Raw genomic sequence first — 17259 nt, 5'->3', positions numbered from 1 at the left:
CATGTCCTAGTCCCTGGACTATTACAGCTTAGAGATACAGCGTAGAATTCAGGCTGTTGCATAAATTTTGTTTACAAGAGAATTTGATATAGCTGTAGGGCTGTGCAATTAATTGAATTTCGATTTCAATTTCGATTTTGGCTCCCAACGATCATCAAAATAGTATAATCGAGAAAAAACGATTATTTTGCCATGTTCTGTTTTGCAAGAACACTTATTTTGTCTTGTGTTCTGAATAACACGCGCATGCGCACATCCGCCCCTCCCGAAGCCATAAACTCTCTCAGCCTATACAGTCAGGGAGGCAAGTTGTGTGCATATCCTCCGCTGGAATATAAAAACTCTGCGCGAATAAAGATGGCAGAAGGAGAGCAGCCACAGCAGTGTTTTGGTGAGCAAAAAAGGCAAAACCAACTCTGTTGTCTGGGAGCAGCTAACGGTAGCTAACCCTGCGGTCCCTCTGCCACTGCCTCCCCGCTGTAGTAAACTTTGTATTCTCCCGACACGCTGTATTCACCTACTGTTTAAAACTTGTTCCAGATTAGTGGCGGTGCATATAGGCATACTGCTCAAAAACATGAAAAAACATAGTAACGTTCCCTCAGCATTTAGTTTTGTTGTTAAACTGTATGTAAAATGAGCAAGGACGTTAAATCACCTGTTTCACGTAACGTTACTCTAAGGTAGCCTACACCCTATGTGCTGGATTTTTTCCTTAGTAAATAAGCCCACTGGGGGCGACATTATTTTTGGCACAATGTTTAGTAATGACAGTAGGCTAGTAGTGGTCATAGTAAGTGAAAATGTGATGTTAGATGCACATCGTGTTATGTATCTGGAATTGTTCATTAGCTGTGTAAATTATGAGCTAAACCGACTCACAAAACAGAATTTATTCTGATCCAAAGACCTTTCTGTGAGATACGATTATACCCTGGACACTATCCATTATATCCAAAGGTTAATGAGTAATCGTGTTAAATAATCGTGATTTCAATATTGACCAAAATAATCGTGATTATTATTTTTTCCATAATCGACTAGCCCTAATAGCTGGTAACAATATTGAGAGGACACTTTGTCTCAGAGGTAATTGGCTTTTCATAATTCTGAGGTTCCTTCACTCTTTCCACAGTCCCTTGCACACACAATACATACACAGTATCCATGCGCACAAAAAATTTGTAGGTGCACACCCATAATGTAGGCCTACATATATTCCCCTTTGTACTCCACACTGAGATGTGATTAGGACTTAATGTACGAAACAGGGCATAAATACTGCACACCCAATCTTCACAGTTGAACTTGACTGGTCGACGAGTTTAAAGTGAGGAAAGGGTGGAACCACTAGAGTGGAGGAGGTGTGATGACATCCTTCCTTAAAGGAAGCATATGGATGGTTGGAGAGAGGAAACCAGCTCCTCCAGAGGGTAAAGCAAAGGATATGGAAAGGAAGTCTAATTAATGACAGGAATGTAAGAGATTTATTTACATTCTTTGGGTTCATGAGTATCATTAAGACACTATATTTCTGTGTCTATTTTGGAAGGTGTATTTGAGGAATAATAAATACCTCGAGGCAAGTTTTCTCTCACATACGAAACAGAAAAGTGAAGTGCACTTTAGGAGTCATTTGATAAAATGAGTCACTGGTATTGCTCATCATCTAATTCTTCCAATGAGGGTTGTATAAATTGGAAAATGTACTACACCATTATGTTCTTGGTTTAGAGCGTTGTTTTGTTGCAGCTTAAATGTCTAATCTGAGCAAAAAGGGCTTCCAGTCGTGATAGTTTATGTTTTATAAGGGTGATTGCATTTTGTCAGATATTGGAAAAAGTGGGCAGAAGGCAACAGGAAATAAGTGATCGTTGTAATTGGTGATCAATCACACAAACCGATATTCAGTTTAGTGTTCTACATATAGGGCCCTATCTTGCACCCGGCGCAGCGCGAAGCCCGACGCAAGTGTCTTTGTTAGTTTAAGACCGACTCAGTTGTCAATTTCCAATCCAGCTCCCACGTCGTTTAAATAGCAAATGCACCTACGCCCATGTTTGCGCCCATGGACATGTTGGTCTTGAGGCAGCGGGAAGTGATCGTGCCATTGACCAACAAAAACCTGGTCTAACGTCAATAACGCAGCGTTTCAATGTTATTTTAACAGCAAATTAGTAAAATGCGCCCAGGCTCGTGCACAGCGCGTGCACACTATACTTCTTACACACACACAGGGAAGCGCAGCAGCACACAAACATGCAAAAGATTACAAATAAAAATATGACGGTGCAAATCCACCATCATAATAGCAATGCGCCAAGGTACAAACGCGCCTGGCTTTTAAAGGGAACGGGAGATGACACTCTGATTGGTTTATTGCATGTTATGCCCAAAATACACCTATAAATTAAGAAAATTAAGACACTAAGTACAACCCTTTTGAACCATGCGCCTGGCGCACGGACCCTTTTTTCCGCCGTAAAACTAGCAAAAGTGGATTTGGACATGCACGCCCTAAGCACACCTGCGCCATGCGCTTCACGCCGTGCGCTTATATTGTTAGGGGCCGTTTTACGTCAAAATGACGTAGATCTCGCTGGTGTGCCAGGATTTTGAGTGCACCACCAGAGGGCGTGCACCACTCTATTATTTTCAGCGGCGTGTGACAAAGCGGAAACAAGAAGCATGAACAAGCTTGAGGGTAGCCAGATGCCAGGACTCTCAGAGTGACTGCAAGTCTCTCTTGTAAACTTACTGGGTTAAGATGAGTTCTTTTATGGTGAATGAAAGGCTTGATCCGACCAAGTAGGTCATCAAATCAAATCAAAGCATTGACGTCAATGCTGCTGCCAGTTCTGCCGTTGTTTACCTTTTTTGTTCTTCATCTAGTCCGTAGAAAGAGCAAAGTCTTTAGTGCCACCTCTAGTCAGGAGAAGACTACAACTAGTGTCGCGACCACCACGCGCGAGTATAAACAGTAACGGCGCTCCCATGACATCACACTGGCGCTCGACAGGTCGTAAAATAGGGCCCATAGTCACATTGTGAAAGTTCTTTAAATATGCATCACCCAATTGCCAACATTGAAAAATGTCCTTTTCTTAGTCCATGAGTAATCAAACAAGATATTCAAAACAGAATAATGGCAGTGCTAATTAAAATCATAACTCCTACTGAAATTTCCAAAGGGAGTATTACAATTATGTTAAAAAATCGAATGTAAAATATCTCATGCTTCTCCTCGCATTTGAGTGTGTTCCCTCCAAATCTTTCAGTTCCCTCCCACACTTCAAATCAGATGCAGTCTACATTGCCCACAGACCATGAGAGGGTGTATGTTCAACCTGATGGACTGGCAAGATGTCTACTGTCCAGGGTACTTTCCTGTCTCCCACCAAATGTATTGAGGGATAATCCCCAGTCGCTTACAACCTTGGGAAAAGTGGGCCAAGTGAGGACCAATTAAAGTGCTATTATCGATACATCATTCAATCATGGAAATTAGTTCCACTAGGCTCTGGCAAACTGTGAGCATTTCCAACTAATTTGTTGCTGGAGTGCTTGTTAAATGTTGTTAAATGATAATATGCAGCAGATTTGCAAGTGGGTGGTATATCAGTCTGCTTTCAGTCTGTTTACAGTAAGTGTCCGGAAACCTTTTTAATCCCAGCTGTTCTGGCACTGGCTGATAAGATTGTGATAAGTACATTGTGATAAGAACATTCATCGTTATCAATAAAGTACTGTACATGATGCGTGTATGCTGTCTGTCTTTGCAACCACCTGCGAGTGCTTGCAGACTCTGCATGGTTATTAAATTGACTTCCAATCTGTTAAAACGTGCAGTGGTTATCAGGATCACTGCACAGAAACAATAACGGCGCAGATAAAATGTCTCACTAATTGTATAATCTAGACTGTGATGTAATTGTTGATGCCCAAATAATATCAACATCTATTCGTTAGAACTTTTTCAACATGCAGCCATGAGGGCATCAGTCCCTCAGTAAGAATGGGGTCATTAGGTGTTTTCCCACGGTTGTATAATTGACTTCATATGAGGATCTGTCCGCCATGCTGTGGACAAGGATCACAGGTTCACTTACATTCCCACAAGGTGAGCATGGGAACAAAGACAAGGCTGCCAGCGTGAAAAACAAAGAATAGTAGAGGGAGCCTCAAAAGCACACAACCTATAGAATCCTATAAACCCTGAAAAGATTTTAATCTAATTACTCAGTACAAGAATGTGTTTTATGGTACGCTTATTCTATTATATTATCGCAATTATTTCTTGTGTTTGAGCCTGTACAAAATTACCTGTATGTTGCAATATCCTTGAATACTTTTGCAGATGTCTTGGAAAGGAAAGCAGACGTGCTTTCGGCTTCATCCCATCATCCCTGGGGGTCATCTTCACATCAGACAGGAGCATCCTGAACTCTGCGAGGGGAAGCATGAAGGAAGAGGATGTGTGTATACTCTGTGTGTGTGTGTGTGTGTGTGTGTGTGTGTGTGTGTGTGTGTGTGTGTGTGTGTGCTTGTGCTTGTGCTTGTGCTTGAAAAAGCTCTTTAGTTCACATTTCTGGGAACAGCTGCAGGCAGGACTTCCTGTTCTGCACAGGAAACAAAATGGCGGAGTATGGGAGGCCTGGAACAATGCTGTGAAAGTCAGCCACCACCCAGGTTAGAGAGCAGAGGTGAGCAACGCACGTCCCATTACACCCCATTCTGCATGAACCACGTGTTGGAACACCTTCCCTCCTATGGCCTTTGTGTAGAATTCAAAGCTATTTTTTCCATGGCAGGTATACTTGAATATAAAACAGATCATGTTTGAACATGAGCTAAAACACAACAGTTCACAACAGTTTCTAGACGTTACGTTGTCAAATGTTGATAAAACATCATGGAAAACAATGAAAACATCAAATATATGTTTACTACATGTGTAAAAAGGTAATTGATGTGTGGTTATTTAGATTCTTATCTGCCATTGCTAATGCAAATGATGCTCTTCCTGAGGTACAATGAATACAAAATAATTAAGGGGGCTTTGCCTCACCTGCCTCATTTAGTTCGGTTGAATTGTTAAGTTTCCCCCTTGGTGCGGTTTGTTGGACAGGTGTGAATGCAGGACCTAACAAGAGTACCGAGAGCTCCTTGAAGAGGTGCTCTCTGTACGCTTTCAATAGAACTCTGGAGTGATTCATTCATGGTGAGAACGTGATCCGACCTCGAACCGCCCCACCTATGTGTACTCCGCAAGTCTGAGCTAAATAGCTCCTGTAGTCAGGTGTGCTTTGCAATTTGCGATGTGGCAGAGCAGCAAACTGTCAGCCAAACATAGCCCCGCCCACAACATTTGAGGTCGGGAAGTTAGGTCTGGACTCGATCCGTTGTGGAGCAACTATGCTCGAACCAGAGCTCTTTGGACCAATCCAATTGTCAGGGCGGGCTTTATACGATGATGGACAGATGATCAACAGTAACGTAATCAACCACGTCACCAAAGAGCGCTTAGGTTGAATTTGTTGTCTGTTATAGAAGGTATCGACAGCGCATTAATTTTACAAGAGGAACAGAGAACCGCGATCACATATGTATTAGGCCTGCGTGATAAATCGTTATAAAATCGCGATCTCAATTCACCCCTGTTCGTGATTACATTTTTAAATGACTTAGATTTTTTTTTTTCTCCTTCAATTCATTTAATGAAAGCATTTGACATTGACATTTACATGTTTTAATTATGTAAAGGCATGTTCAAGTAGTTCAGATAGAGCCTGTATCAGGGCCAGGGCTGGACTGGGACAAAAAATTGGCCCTGGCATTTTTGGCCCAGGCGGCCCACACCCACCGTGATTGGTCAGACACATTCCCTGCAGGCAGTCCTCTTAAAATATGCGTGCATTCTATTATATGAGTTGCCTAGTGTTCAGCATTCATGTGATCGTTTTGGATCCTTTAAGAGGGGTCTCAAGACTTATCTGTTGATCTTACACTTAAATAATTCATTCATGGTATTTTTATTATTTTTTATTATTGATATTTGATATTGTATTGCCATTATTGTTATTGTTACTATTTTGCTTAATACTGGCTTAGCAAGTTTAAAAACTGTTTACTGTTAATTTGAGCTATTGTAAGATTCATATTTTGTCGCTTTGGACACAAGTGTCTGCTAAATACTATAACCATAACCATAACCCTTCCCAAAAGCTACAATAAAGCTGAGAGTAGTATGTGCCCTGGAAAAGAGCACCAATACAACAGAAGCTAATTAAGCCATTCAAGGAACACTGATGCTTGTATCAACACTGATTTTATAGATCACACACACTTTTCAGCTACCCAACAGGCTAACCACTAGCATTTTCAATGTAAGCTTAAGCAGTTAGGTTACCTGACAACCACTAACTTTAATGTTACAGCCAAACTGCTTTTTATCGTTATGACGTGACACACACACACACACACACACACACACAGCCTCCCTCCCTTCCTGAGAGTCCCTGTTAATTTGCCTACTCCTTACCACATCGTCACCTACTCTCTCTTCCATCTTTTCCTCACTCGCTCCCATGACCCTGTCATGGTCACTCTCCTCCTCTGCTTCTTCCCTGTCATGATGCTGCTTCTCTGTATAACCAGCCACCTCTCCTCCTTGGCTTCAAGTAATGCTGATGTTGAAGCAGCTACTACAGCCCCAAACGTCAGAAGTGTTGGCACATTTTGAGGAATCCGCCTGTAGATTCTTATTCTTTTTGTCCTGTAATTTCTTTGCACCTCCCTTGCACTTTGGTGGTTGTTTGTTTATTTTCACGTGAATGCTAAAAACCAGCATAACTATTACAGCTCGTGTCTCAGGGCCATAGTGGGATTCGTAAATTTGTGTCCCGGAGGAAGCAAAATTACGAATCCCACTATGGCCACGCCAAGAATCACCCTACAAAGCAGCTCAATTGGTTGGGGTCAGGCATTTGACCTTGAGTGGTTAAGGTTAGGGTTAGGGGATTGGTCAGGGGATAGGACCTGTACATGTAAGCATGGACGCCTGGCCAATAGTAGTGTGTGAATGCTATTGAAGGACAGGTCTTGGCGTGGCCATAGTGGGAAAGAAAATATCGCAGTGTGGAAAGGGGTTCCTGGATTTGATTGGGTCAGGCCAGTTCCAATAAAGAAAATTAACCAATGGGCTGTGAGTCCTTTTTGGGCCGGCCCGGCCCAAAAAAAAAGGCCTATTTATATCGGCTATTCAGCCCAAAAGTGCGTCGGCCCACCGGGAAAATGCCCGGTATGCCAGATGGCCAGTCCAGGCCTGATCAGGGCCATATTATTTTCTTTATTCATTGAACCCTGTTTACAGGCTTGCGGTGATGCACTGTAGGTGCCAAAAAAATCTGTTTGGTACTCCCAATTTGTTTTGTGTTTGTGTTTCATATTTTTCCCCGAATCGTGCAGGCCTAGTATGAATACACATTGCCACACCTGTCCGCACGACACGGAAACTGCTGCCTTGACTTGCAGCTTCTGTGACGTCTGTCTCTGTTGCTGTGATTGGTTGTAAGTCTATCCAATTGAGTGCAGAGGCATTTTCTTTCCTGGTTCGTTTGAAACACGCACCATAATCACAGCCCAATGGAGCAGTATCAGACTCATATTCTGACTAATATGACAATGTCAGGCTAGCAAACTGTAGCAGCTTGCAATGTTTCTCTCACAGAAATAGACTGCGGTCAAGCTCGCTTTCACTTGCATTTTCGTGGTCAAACCAGCTGCTGCTAAAGTTGGAGATGACGCCAGAAGAGCAAAGCAAAGTCTCGGAGAGCATAGCAGACGTAGTAACTTCGCTCGCAAAACGATGTTTGAAAAATTATTTAAATTAAATAAGCTGGTTTGACCATGGAGATGCAAAAAATGTGAACTAGTCCAGAACACAGGACCTTCATCCTGTTTTTACTTTTTTGCTCCCACCCCAGACACATCTGACAAATAAGCGGAGCGAGCGTTCTTGCATGGTTCATAGTGATGTATTTTGGTTTGCTTGGATTTTTCTCTATGTGGAAGAAATCGAAGGGGAAAATGCTCCAAGTTTACAAACTCATCAACTGATTCAGACCAGAGCAAACAGACTATATGTGTGAAAACACCCTTAGTATGGTCCACTGTCTAAAGCACATTGTCCACGATTTCATGATTACATTAAAGATAAACAATGATTAAAAAATGATTAAAAAAAAACAAAAACAAATTACAGCCAACAAAATAATGAAGCAAACAGAAAACTATCACATTTGCTGACCATTTCCTCTCACAGACACTTTTGTCACAGAGAATTCAGGCTCTCTGCCAAAAAGACTTTTGTCATGAGCATTCTCACGTTTCAAAACTGATCAGAATAGCAACGAGGATGGAAGTTTACAGTTACGTCTTTGTTTTCCGGTCACAGGCACTATATTTAGCCTCTAAGAGATATAATAATCTGCTTTGTGCCTGTTTTGTATCCTTTGTAGATAAGGAACTGCCTTTCCTATCTGCCACTTTTCTGTGGCTGGAGCCTTGTTCTCAAATAATTGACATTGATAGTAGCTGGAAAAGAGTTAAAGCATTTGGGTGCTTCATTTTTAACATAATTATACCTCTTTATTTCCAGTGGCGCATTAGAGGTGGAGTAGAGGAGGAGATGGAGGCAGTGTGGAATTTTAGACAATGGAAATATTTAGGCCAAGTTACTGCAGAGCTTAAAACTGAGCTATTACGTAATCTAACCCTAAATGCTACTCCGCCACAGATTTCCGTTCACTTTTTTTCCATTTCCAATCTAACCACCTACGGTCTCCCGATAGTGCCCTCGAAAATAGAGGTGTGATAAAGCCAGGATTAGAAAACTCAGGGTGATGTCACACATTTTAAACATTGTGTCTGACTTCAAAAACTTAATTCTTGATAGATATCAATGATTTGCCTCTTTTGAAAATATAATTTTAATGCTGGATATGTTTTCCAATAGACTTCTTGATATTATCCTAAAAAAAAAACTTGCCATCTTTCTAAACGGTTGCAATCAGAGACAAGATAAAACATGGGTAAATATTGGAGATGCATTTAAAAAATGGAGACAGCTTAGAGTCTAAAAGGACACCAAGTTGACTAATTTCCTCCTAATCAGGGAGGTGTTAAACTTCATTCCTTTTATCACGGCTAACGTAGGGAGATCGATTTTTTTTTATTCATTTCAACATTCAGTACTCAAGTTAGTTACTCGCAAAAAAAACACAGCCGGTGAAGTGATCCTGAATGGTGCTAAAGCCGCCATGCTAATACACGCTAACTGCTAACGAAGGATCCATGACATATGCCAGAAACAGCAAGTTTGACTTCCTCATAATGTAAACATACAATTTAACTTAACCCCATAGCCTGAATTTTTGGATTGGGACATAGTGTTCTCCACAGGTCGTTTTGCAATGTATGTAAAGTTATGTTATGTTATTGTGGTTACGTAACCATTGCCAGCTTCAAGGTTATGATATGTTAGACAGTAAGATGAGTCCCACTTTCTTACAAACTGGCATGCAACCATAATGTATAATGTACTGACTGTACAGTGTATAGACAAGCTGCATAACAGGTCTGGAAGTAGTAGGACCGACAATCTCCCCCCTGCCGAAATTGTTCCCCCGCTTCTGTTCAGCAGGCGTAGGCGACAGAGAGTGACTGTGCCCTTGGTACAGACGACCGTGGGGTCGCAGTCTTTTTAGCAGCTGTTGCAGTGACGTTAAGCTGAGAAAGGGTGGCTGTCAGTTACTGTTTGCTGTTTTTAGCGGTCGTTGTTACGGTTAGTCAATAAAAGATCACTGTCAGCCAGCTCCAAGAGAGCATGGGCTTTTATAAGTGTCAACATAGCAGCATCTAGCAACTCTGCTGCGCTGTGGAGTAATGTCTGGAAATGCGAGACTAGCATCGAGCTAGCATTGACATTGTGTGACTTTGGGTTTAGCGTTCTCAACCTTGCAACTCCCTTGAACTTTGACGCTGGGGAGGAGGGGCCAGGGGAGATGACTATTTTCAGTATTTTGAATTTGGACTACAGTAGCCTAACCATTTCAAACACTAGCTGTCAGTATTACATATTGGACTTAGTGCCCTTTATATAGAGAGTGTGGCCAATTAGGGAATCAAATGTTCTGAGCTATCCCTTTATGCGATTGGTTCCGAGGTGGTCACGTGTTTCATGGACTCCATGTTGGATACCAACATTCATCTGATTCCCATGGACACAGTGCAGGGAATAGTGGAAAAATGACATAAATCACAGAAAAAAGGCCCAACTGTTTCGCGTTTGGCTGCAATGAAAGACAGGGAAGCGGCAAAGGAATTCACAAGTCCCCCCGTGAACCAAACAGCCGAAAAGTATGGGAGCTGTTCATTATTGTGTGAGGTAAATGTCAATTTCTCTCTTTGATATATCAACTTACATAGGACAAATATAGTAATACCATTGTTAATGTGTACCGTGCTGTCAAAAAAGTTCTAACACTGCTTAAGAAATGAATAAAGTTTGAAGTTAGCCATGCCTTATGCTAGCGTTGTAGTTAGCCTGTAAGTATGCTAGCGGACATTAGAAAGGTGAACACTTCTCAGAGACTTATTAGGCGACTGGTCACTCACTAGAATGGGAATTTTTAGGCCCATTTACGATATAGAAGGTAAATATACACTGAAATATTTCTGGGCCTTTTATATATTGACAAACGTTGATAATAACATGTATATGCCCGTGAAAATAAGCGATTTATTTCAAGATAGCATATTCGCCCCATAGCGTTACACTGTAGAGTCATCTGACGTTGGTCTCCAATATGGCGCCCATGATTTGAGTTGGCCACACTTTCTATATAAAGGGCACTCTTGGACCTTTAAAACACAAGCTGCTTTAAAAGGTGATGGGAAGCAGATAATATAATAAACTGATAACTGTTCTCTGCAGAATCGTCTGTGAGTGAAACAGCAAAGAAGACTGCTGCACTGCCTTGGCTGAGAAGCCTCTGGGATAACATTTTTCAGGTGAGGAAAAAGTTAGATATTTCTTCTCCTTATCGCACTTCACAGATGGCTTTTATTTCTAGACACACCTGTGGATACATCTGAGCTTTCTCTTTATATGGCCTGCTATTTAGCTCCCAAAAAAAGATAAGGATGAGAGGTAGCCTCCTCAGTATAGATAAGTGTGATTTAATGTAATGGAATGTGTCACTGTGAAGATATAGGAATATTTATTTTTGGTTCCTTTCAAGTCAAATTTGCAAATTTTTTCAAATTAATCAAGCAACAACATTCATATCACTTTAACTGCCAGCAATATAAGATATTATTAGTTTCTGAGAACTATAATGACAATCTTCTAAGTTTATGTAAAGGTCTTCTAACAGCTTGGCTTTCATGCTTTAATCATAACTTAAATTACAAAGAGAGCCAGATGGCCAGACATCAAAAGTTACTGTCAGCCAGAGCTCATTATTAGGTCCTCATGTTCTCTTCTTGTGATCAACTTACATAACCACCCTAAATTAGTTTCATGGTGTTTTAAACCAGAATTATAGGACATCAGAGTAATTTGATCTCATTATCTAATTTCTCAGCGTAGGCAAGTTTATTTATATAACACATTTTAGCAACAAGGCAATTCAAAGTGCTTTGTGTAAAACATTAAATAATAATTTAAAGATAATAGAAAATAAAAACAAGCTAAAATAGAATAAGGTAAGGTTTAACACTGCTTCTAGACTCTGGGGACAGAAAGCAGAGCTGTCCCAGGCGACCTGAGAGGTCTGGATGGTTCATAATGTATCAGAAGATCAGGGATGTATTTTTGCCCCAAACCATTCAATGCTTTGGAACAGTAGTATTTTGAAATCAGTTCTTATCAGACAGGTAGCCAGTGTAAAGACCTCAACTAGAGTCAAGGCATTCACTTTCTTGGTCTTATTAGGGAGGACTCGAGCAGCAGCGATCTGAATCAGCTGCAGCTGTCTAATTAGCATGCACATGGCTTACAGTGCAAAACTAAGATTTTCATATCAGGCACAGTTATGGCACTAAGTTTATCTCGGTCATGAACTTTGATTGCTGTAATACATTTATTTATCTGACCTCCTATTTTCATTTTTGTGGTCTATGCTGCTGATGAGCATCGTGAGAGAAAGTACAGCATGTCCCAAACAGAAATTAGGATAAGAGTTTGTACACTGTGCATAAACACACATTGATTAGAACAGCAAATTAATGAAAAACATTTAATGGGCCAATAGGCCTATTTGTGTTTGCTAAAGCAGCACATATGCCTACAGCAAACTTTTCTGTCCGAATAAAAAAAAAACTATGTTTGAATGCGGGTACGAATATATTCTGGGGAAGCGATGAAAGAACAAGAGGTCAAAGGCTTGAGGGCCTGCACACCTTGTTTCCGTTGTCTGCCTCATGACAGCCAAATAACACATTGTGTCATGCAGACGCACATTCTGTGTGCACATTTCCAACAGTGTTTTTTTTGACCACAACCTCTCTTTCTCTGAAGGGAAACGTCAGGCAGTACAGGTGCATCCCACAATCCTACATTTCATGAATAAAAACATGATATGGCTTAAGGAATTAAACATGTCAGCAACACGTCAGTACAAATTGTGCTGCTTCCAAGGATAATAACTTATATATAATGAAGATTTGCTTACTATAAATGAACAGTGTTTCATTACCAGTCCTTCCAGGAAAAAAAAAAAACTTGCAAAAATTGCGGGGACTTGCAAAAATTGCGGGGACTTGCAAAAACTGCGGTTTGATGACAAAGAGAAAAAACAGTGATCTCCCCTAAGTATATTAGAAGCACTTTTCCGGTGAGCAATGAGCGTTACTGCGCAGCCTCCAACTGAGCTCGAAGACGTAGATGTGATGTGAGCAACGTGTCTGAAACTTGTAAGTCTTCTGGTAGCTGTGCCAAGAGAAATCTCAATTATTCCCAATCTTGCAGAGACAGAGAGCGTAGGTATATGTAAGGAGATAACATGGGTACAGGATAATTATTGCTAACTAAAATGCTAGTTAACATTAGTAATTAAAATTAAACAGCGAATGTAAGTCGAAACTGCCTGCGAGCTTCTCCTGTACTATACGGTAATTCCTCTACTATGTGACACAATCATTAGCCTATTTTTATAAAAACGTCTGCTACGGAGCCATAACATAAGGTACAAGGTAATGGAGCCTTTTATACATTGTTGTTTCTTTAGAAATAAACAATGGGCAAATAGACACTTCAGATGTAAAGTTATTTGCTGTCAAAGTGACATCAAAATGAATGGCAGTCAGTGGAATGCTAACGGGAGGTGATCGTTTTGTAGCATCAAAATGGCGCCACAGGAGGTTCGAGTTCTGAAGCGAAGCTTACCCCCTTGGAAGTAAATGCAACATTTTTCAACTTTCTGCTAAGATATATCTGACTTTTTTGCAACAAAAATGCGGGGATTATGCAAGCTTCGCATATTTTGCGCGGAAATTGGCAATTTATGCGGCGAAGGTGTGGCGTATTTGAAAAAATGCGGCCCCCGCATAAATATGTAGACTTTGCCTGATTATGAATTGAATTATGCGATCGCATAATCACGTTTTTCTGGAGGGACTGCATTACTGAATCTGCATTGAATATTTTTTTAGCCAGCTGACAAGCTGTAAACACAACAACATATTATCACCTTGTAGAATTTTTCAAACGGTTGCTTGTTTACACACCCAGCAGATACAGAGCAACATTAGCATTCATTTGGAATCATGTTTGTGTACAAATGTAAGTCCAACATTCACTCGTTTTGCTCTTCACCATCTCCTGGGGGAAACATCTGGCTCTTTAGCTTCCTAAATGCTTCGCTGCAGCTAGTCACTAACTTTGTCTATCTGCTGTTTGGTGCTGAGCATGTAGTGTACAGTGAAATTATCCAAGCTTTTTTAGCTGAAAACATATAACACATAAACAAACCTCATTAGAATGGAGACTGAACCAAAACAGGAAAGTTGCAAACCGAAAAAACTAAACAAAACAAAAATTAGCTGAAAGATGTTAAAAAATCTCTGCAGAGCTGAAGGGAACTGCAGAATCAGAATCAGAAAGGGCTTTATTGCCAAGTACGTTTTTTACACATACAAGGAATTTGCCTTGGTGTTGTTGGTGCATGTCACATTCTCTAGATGTAAGAAGGATAAGAAGAATATAAACAATATAACTATAAATATATACACACAGTATGTATTAATAAAGATAAAAACTAAAATGTAAAATAAAATAAATAAAAAGGAACGGTACAGCAGAGTAGAAACAGTGGCATGAGGAGCCAGAGGTGGAGTGTGGGGAGAGTCAGGGTGGGTTCCGTGCCTTGTTAATAAGGCTAGTGTTGGAGGGGAAAAAACTGTCCTTGTGACGTGAGGTTTTGGTCCTGATGGACCTCAGCCTCCTGCCAGAGGGGAGTAACTCAAAGAGTTTGTGTCCGGGGTGGGAGGGTCAGCCACAATCTTTCCAGCACGCTTCAGTCCTGGTGGCGTAAAGGTCCTGGAGCGGCGGCAGATTGCAGCCAATCGCCTTCTCTGCAGACCGAATGACACGCTGCAGTGTGCCCTCGTCCTTGGCAGTAGCAGCAGTGTACCAGATGGTGATGGAGGATGTGAGGATGGACTCAATGATGGCTGTGTAGAAGTGCACCATCATCGTCTTTGGCAGGTTGAATTTCTTCAGTTGCCACAGGAAGTACATCCTCTGTTGTGCTTTGTTGATGAGGGAGCTGATGGTCAGCACAGACTTGGTACTAGGTGATTATTCTCAGTGATTGTATCACTACAAGCAACCCATTTCACACTACATAGTAATTTTCTGACTTTTTCTTTTTGAGTTTGGTGTTAGTGCTCTTCATCGCTTCATCTTCATCTCTTCATCATTAAGATGATGTTGATTGACTTGGAAGGAGCCACATCTGGCTGTAGATGTTTTGTTGAGGATTGTGGTTGACTTTGAAGGACTTGCATCCGTGTTAATAATTAAGGGTTAGGGTTAGGGGGTTAATAAAATAAAATAAATAATAATAAATAATAGTTAATTCAAATAATTTCACTTGTCAAGTCAATGTCTTTAAACAAAAGTGATTGTCTAATTTTTTATTTGGCCTTCCTACTATATTAACTCATTAAAAACACTGTCTTTCATCATTTTTAGAGCCAATGTGTAGGAGGCTAAGAGTGACAGCACTCCTTTGTAATTTGGCAACTGTAAGAATGTCTCTGTAAGAATGGGAGTTGGATGTGTGACATCCAAATTCATATACTCAAAAAAAGTGAGAATTTCCCAAGTTCTCAGCCTCTACATCTTCTGTTCTCTTCTCTTCACAAACTGTTCCTGTGGTAGGATCTTAGGTTACCATGGAGACAGAATCACCCACATGCCTCGTCACGAGGAGCCTCTCTATCCATGACAACACAGCTGTTTCCTCTATCCTTCACATTTGGTAAGTCGCTCATCTCTTTGTATATTCTGCACAATATTTGAATCAGAGAAGCTTTAGAGCAGAACATCCTGCCTTAACTTCTGAAGACCTTTACCATTGTTCCCGTGTTAAGTGGTTCTGACAATTGCCACCGGTCTCAAGTAATGTTTGAGCGATGCAACTACATGCTGACAGGCTTCTGCTGGTAGCCTCTCATGTGGTTGAGCTTTGGGAGAGCCATATTGCTGCTTTTTTTAAATCATTTTTAGAGGTTAAATATGTTTTTAAATCTATATAGTACAAAGTTAGTTTGTGGGGGACAAATTAATGTGAATTAAATGTTTTTGCATTTGAATTGAGAAATTGAGAAACACCTTTTTAGCATTTACTCTGCATCATCTTCACAAATATGGGCATTTCCACAGCTGATATTTAAAACAAGTCATTCAAAGAGGTAATCTTGTAAAATATGGAAACACACAGCATGACGCAAGTGACGGATATACACAAACACCTACACAAGTAGTGCGTCTGACTACAGAAAGAGGAAATTGCAGTGCCCACTCACTGTTACTCCGCCTTAAAGTGGACTCTCGCTGCTTAGTTTTCCAAGCATTTAGCAAAATGAACAGAACACAGGCTTAACTGACAAGTTTGTACTACAGGATTTATGCAACATTTTCGACCTCTTACACTGGCTGTGTAGGATGGGTTAAAAACACAAGCATTTTGTGTTTTGCTATCAAATAAATACATATACTATCTATCTATCTATCTGTCTGTCCGTCTGTCTGGTTGTCTGGTTTTCTGTCTGGTTGTCTGTGAGCTCAGTGTGGGGCCGGGGAGAGAAGGAGCACTGCTAATACTCAGAGTCTTGGTTATTGCATGCCCTCGAACTCACCAACCCCAACTTTACCTGACGAGACATGGCAGGTTCACTACAGTCCGGAGAAGTTCGTGTACCAGCTCATAATGGCTGCATTACATAAAGTAATGGTGATGGGTGCTTTATGGGATGATTTAATAAATAAACTATCAGTCATGCTACAGTCTGTGTTAGTGTACTTAACGTTTAATGAAATGTCCCTATTTTTACAATACTTCTGTGGTTGATTGAGTTAATAATGCAAATGATAACTTTCTGAACTCTTAAGGTTCCATCCATCCATCTTCTTCATCCGCTTATCCGGGGTCGGGTCGCGGGGGCAGCAGCTCCAGCAGGGGACCCCAAACTTCCCTTTCCTGAGCCACATTAACCAGTTCCGACTGGGGTACCCCGAGGCGTTCCCAGGCCAAGTTGGAGATATAATCCCTCCACCTAGTCCTGGGTCTTCCCTGGGCCTCCTCCCAGCTGGACATGCCTAGAACCCCTCCATAGGGAGGCAACCAGGGGGCATCCTTACCAGATGCCCAAACCACCTCAACTGGCTCCTTTCGACGCAAAGGAGCAGCGGCTCTACTCCGAGCTCCTCACAGATGACTGAGCTTCTCACCCTATCTCTAAGGGAGACGCCAGCCACCCTCCTGAGGAAACCCATTTTGGCCGCTTGTACTCTTAAGGTTGTTATTGTATATTCAGTCCTGACTTACGGTGCATTTTTAGGTTATGTACCATCCATGCCTTAGTTCTATAATGGAGGCTACTGTACAATGGCGTTTTTGCAACTGAGAAATTGTTATCTAATTATAATGAGATTACTTTGGGAGGTAGTTTTTATAACTTTGGGGGGTA

At 41.1% G+C, this 17259-nt stretch overlaps 1 long non-coding RNA gene across 1 annotated transcript; it reads left to right on the top strand.

The window, feature by feature from the left end:
• Window positions 1–301: 301 nt before the first annotated feature.
• Window positions 302–16722, top strand: LOC114556404 (uncharacterized). Its single transcript, XR_003692660.1, has 5 exons — window positions 302–391; window positions 4358–4703; window positions 10997–11073; window positions 15449–15548; window positions 16682–16722. It is a non-coding gene; the product is annotated as an uncharacterized LOC114556404 (long non-coding RNA).
• The last annotated feature ends 537 nt before the right edge of the window (window positions 16723–17259 follow it).

Source organism: Perca flavescens, chromosome 5 (genome assembly GCF_004354835.1).
Source record: "Perca flavescens isolate YP-PL-M2 chromosome 5, PFLA_1.0, whole genome shotgun sequence".
NCBI classification, from domain to species: Eukaryota; Metazoa; Chordata; class Actinopteri; order Perciformes; family Percidae; genus Perca; species Perca flavescens.
Note: the sequence above shows the minus strand (reverse complement) of the source record. Positions and strands in the feature narration are given on the sequence as shown.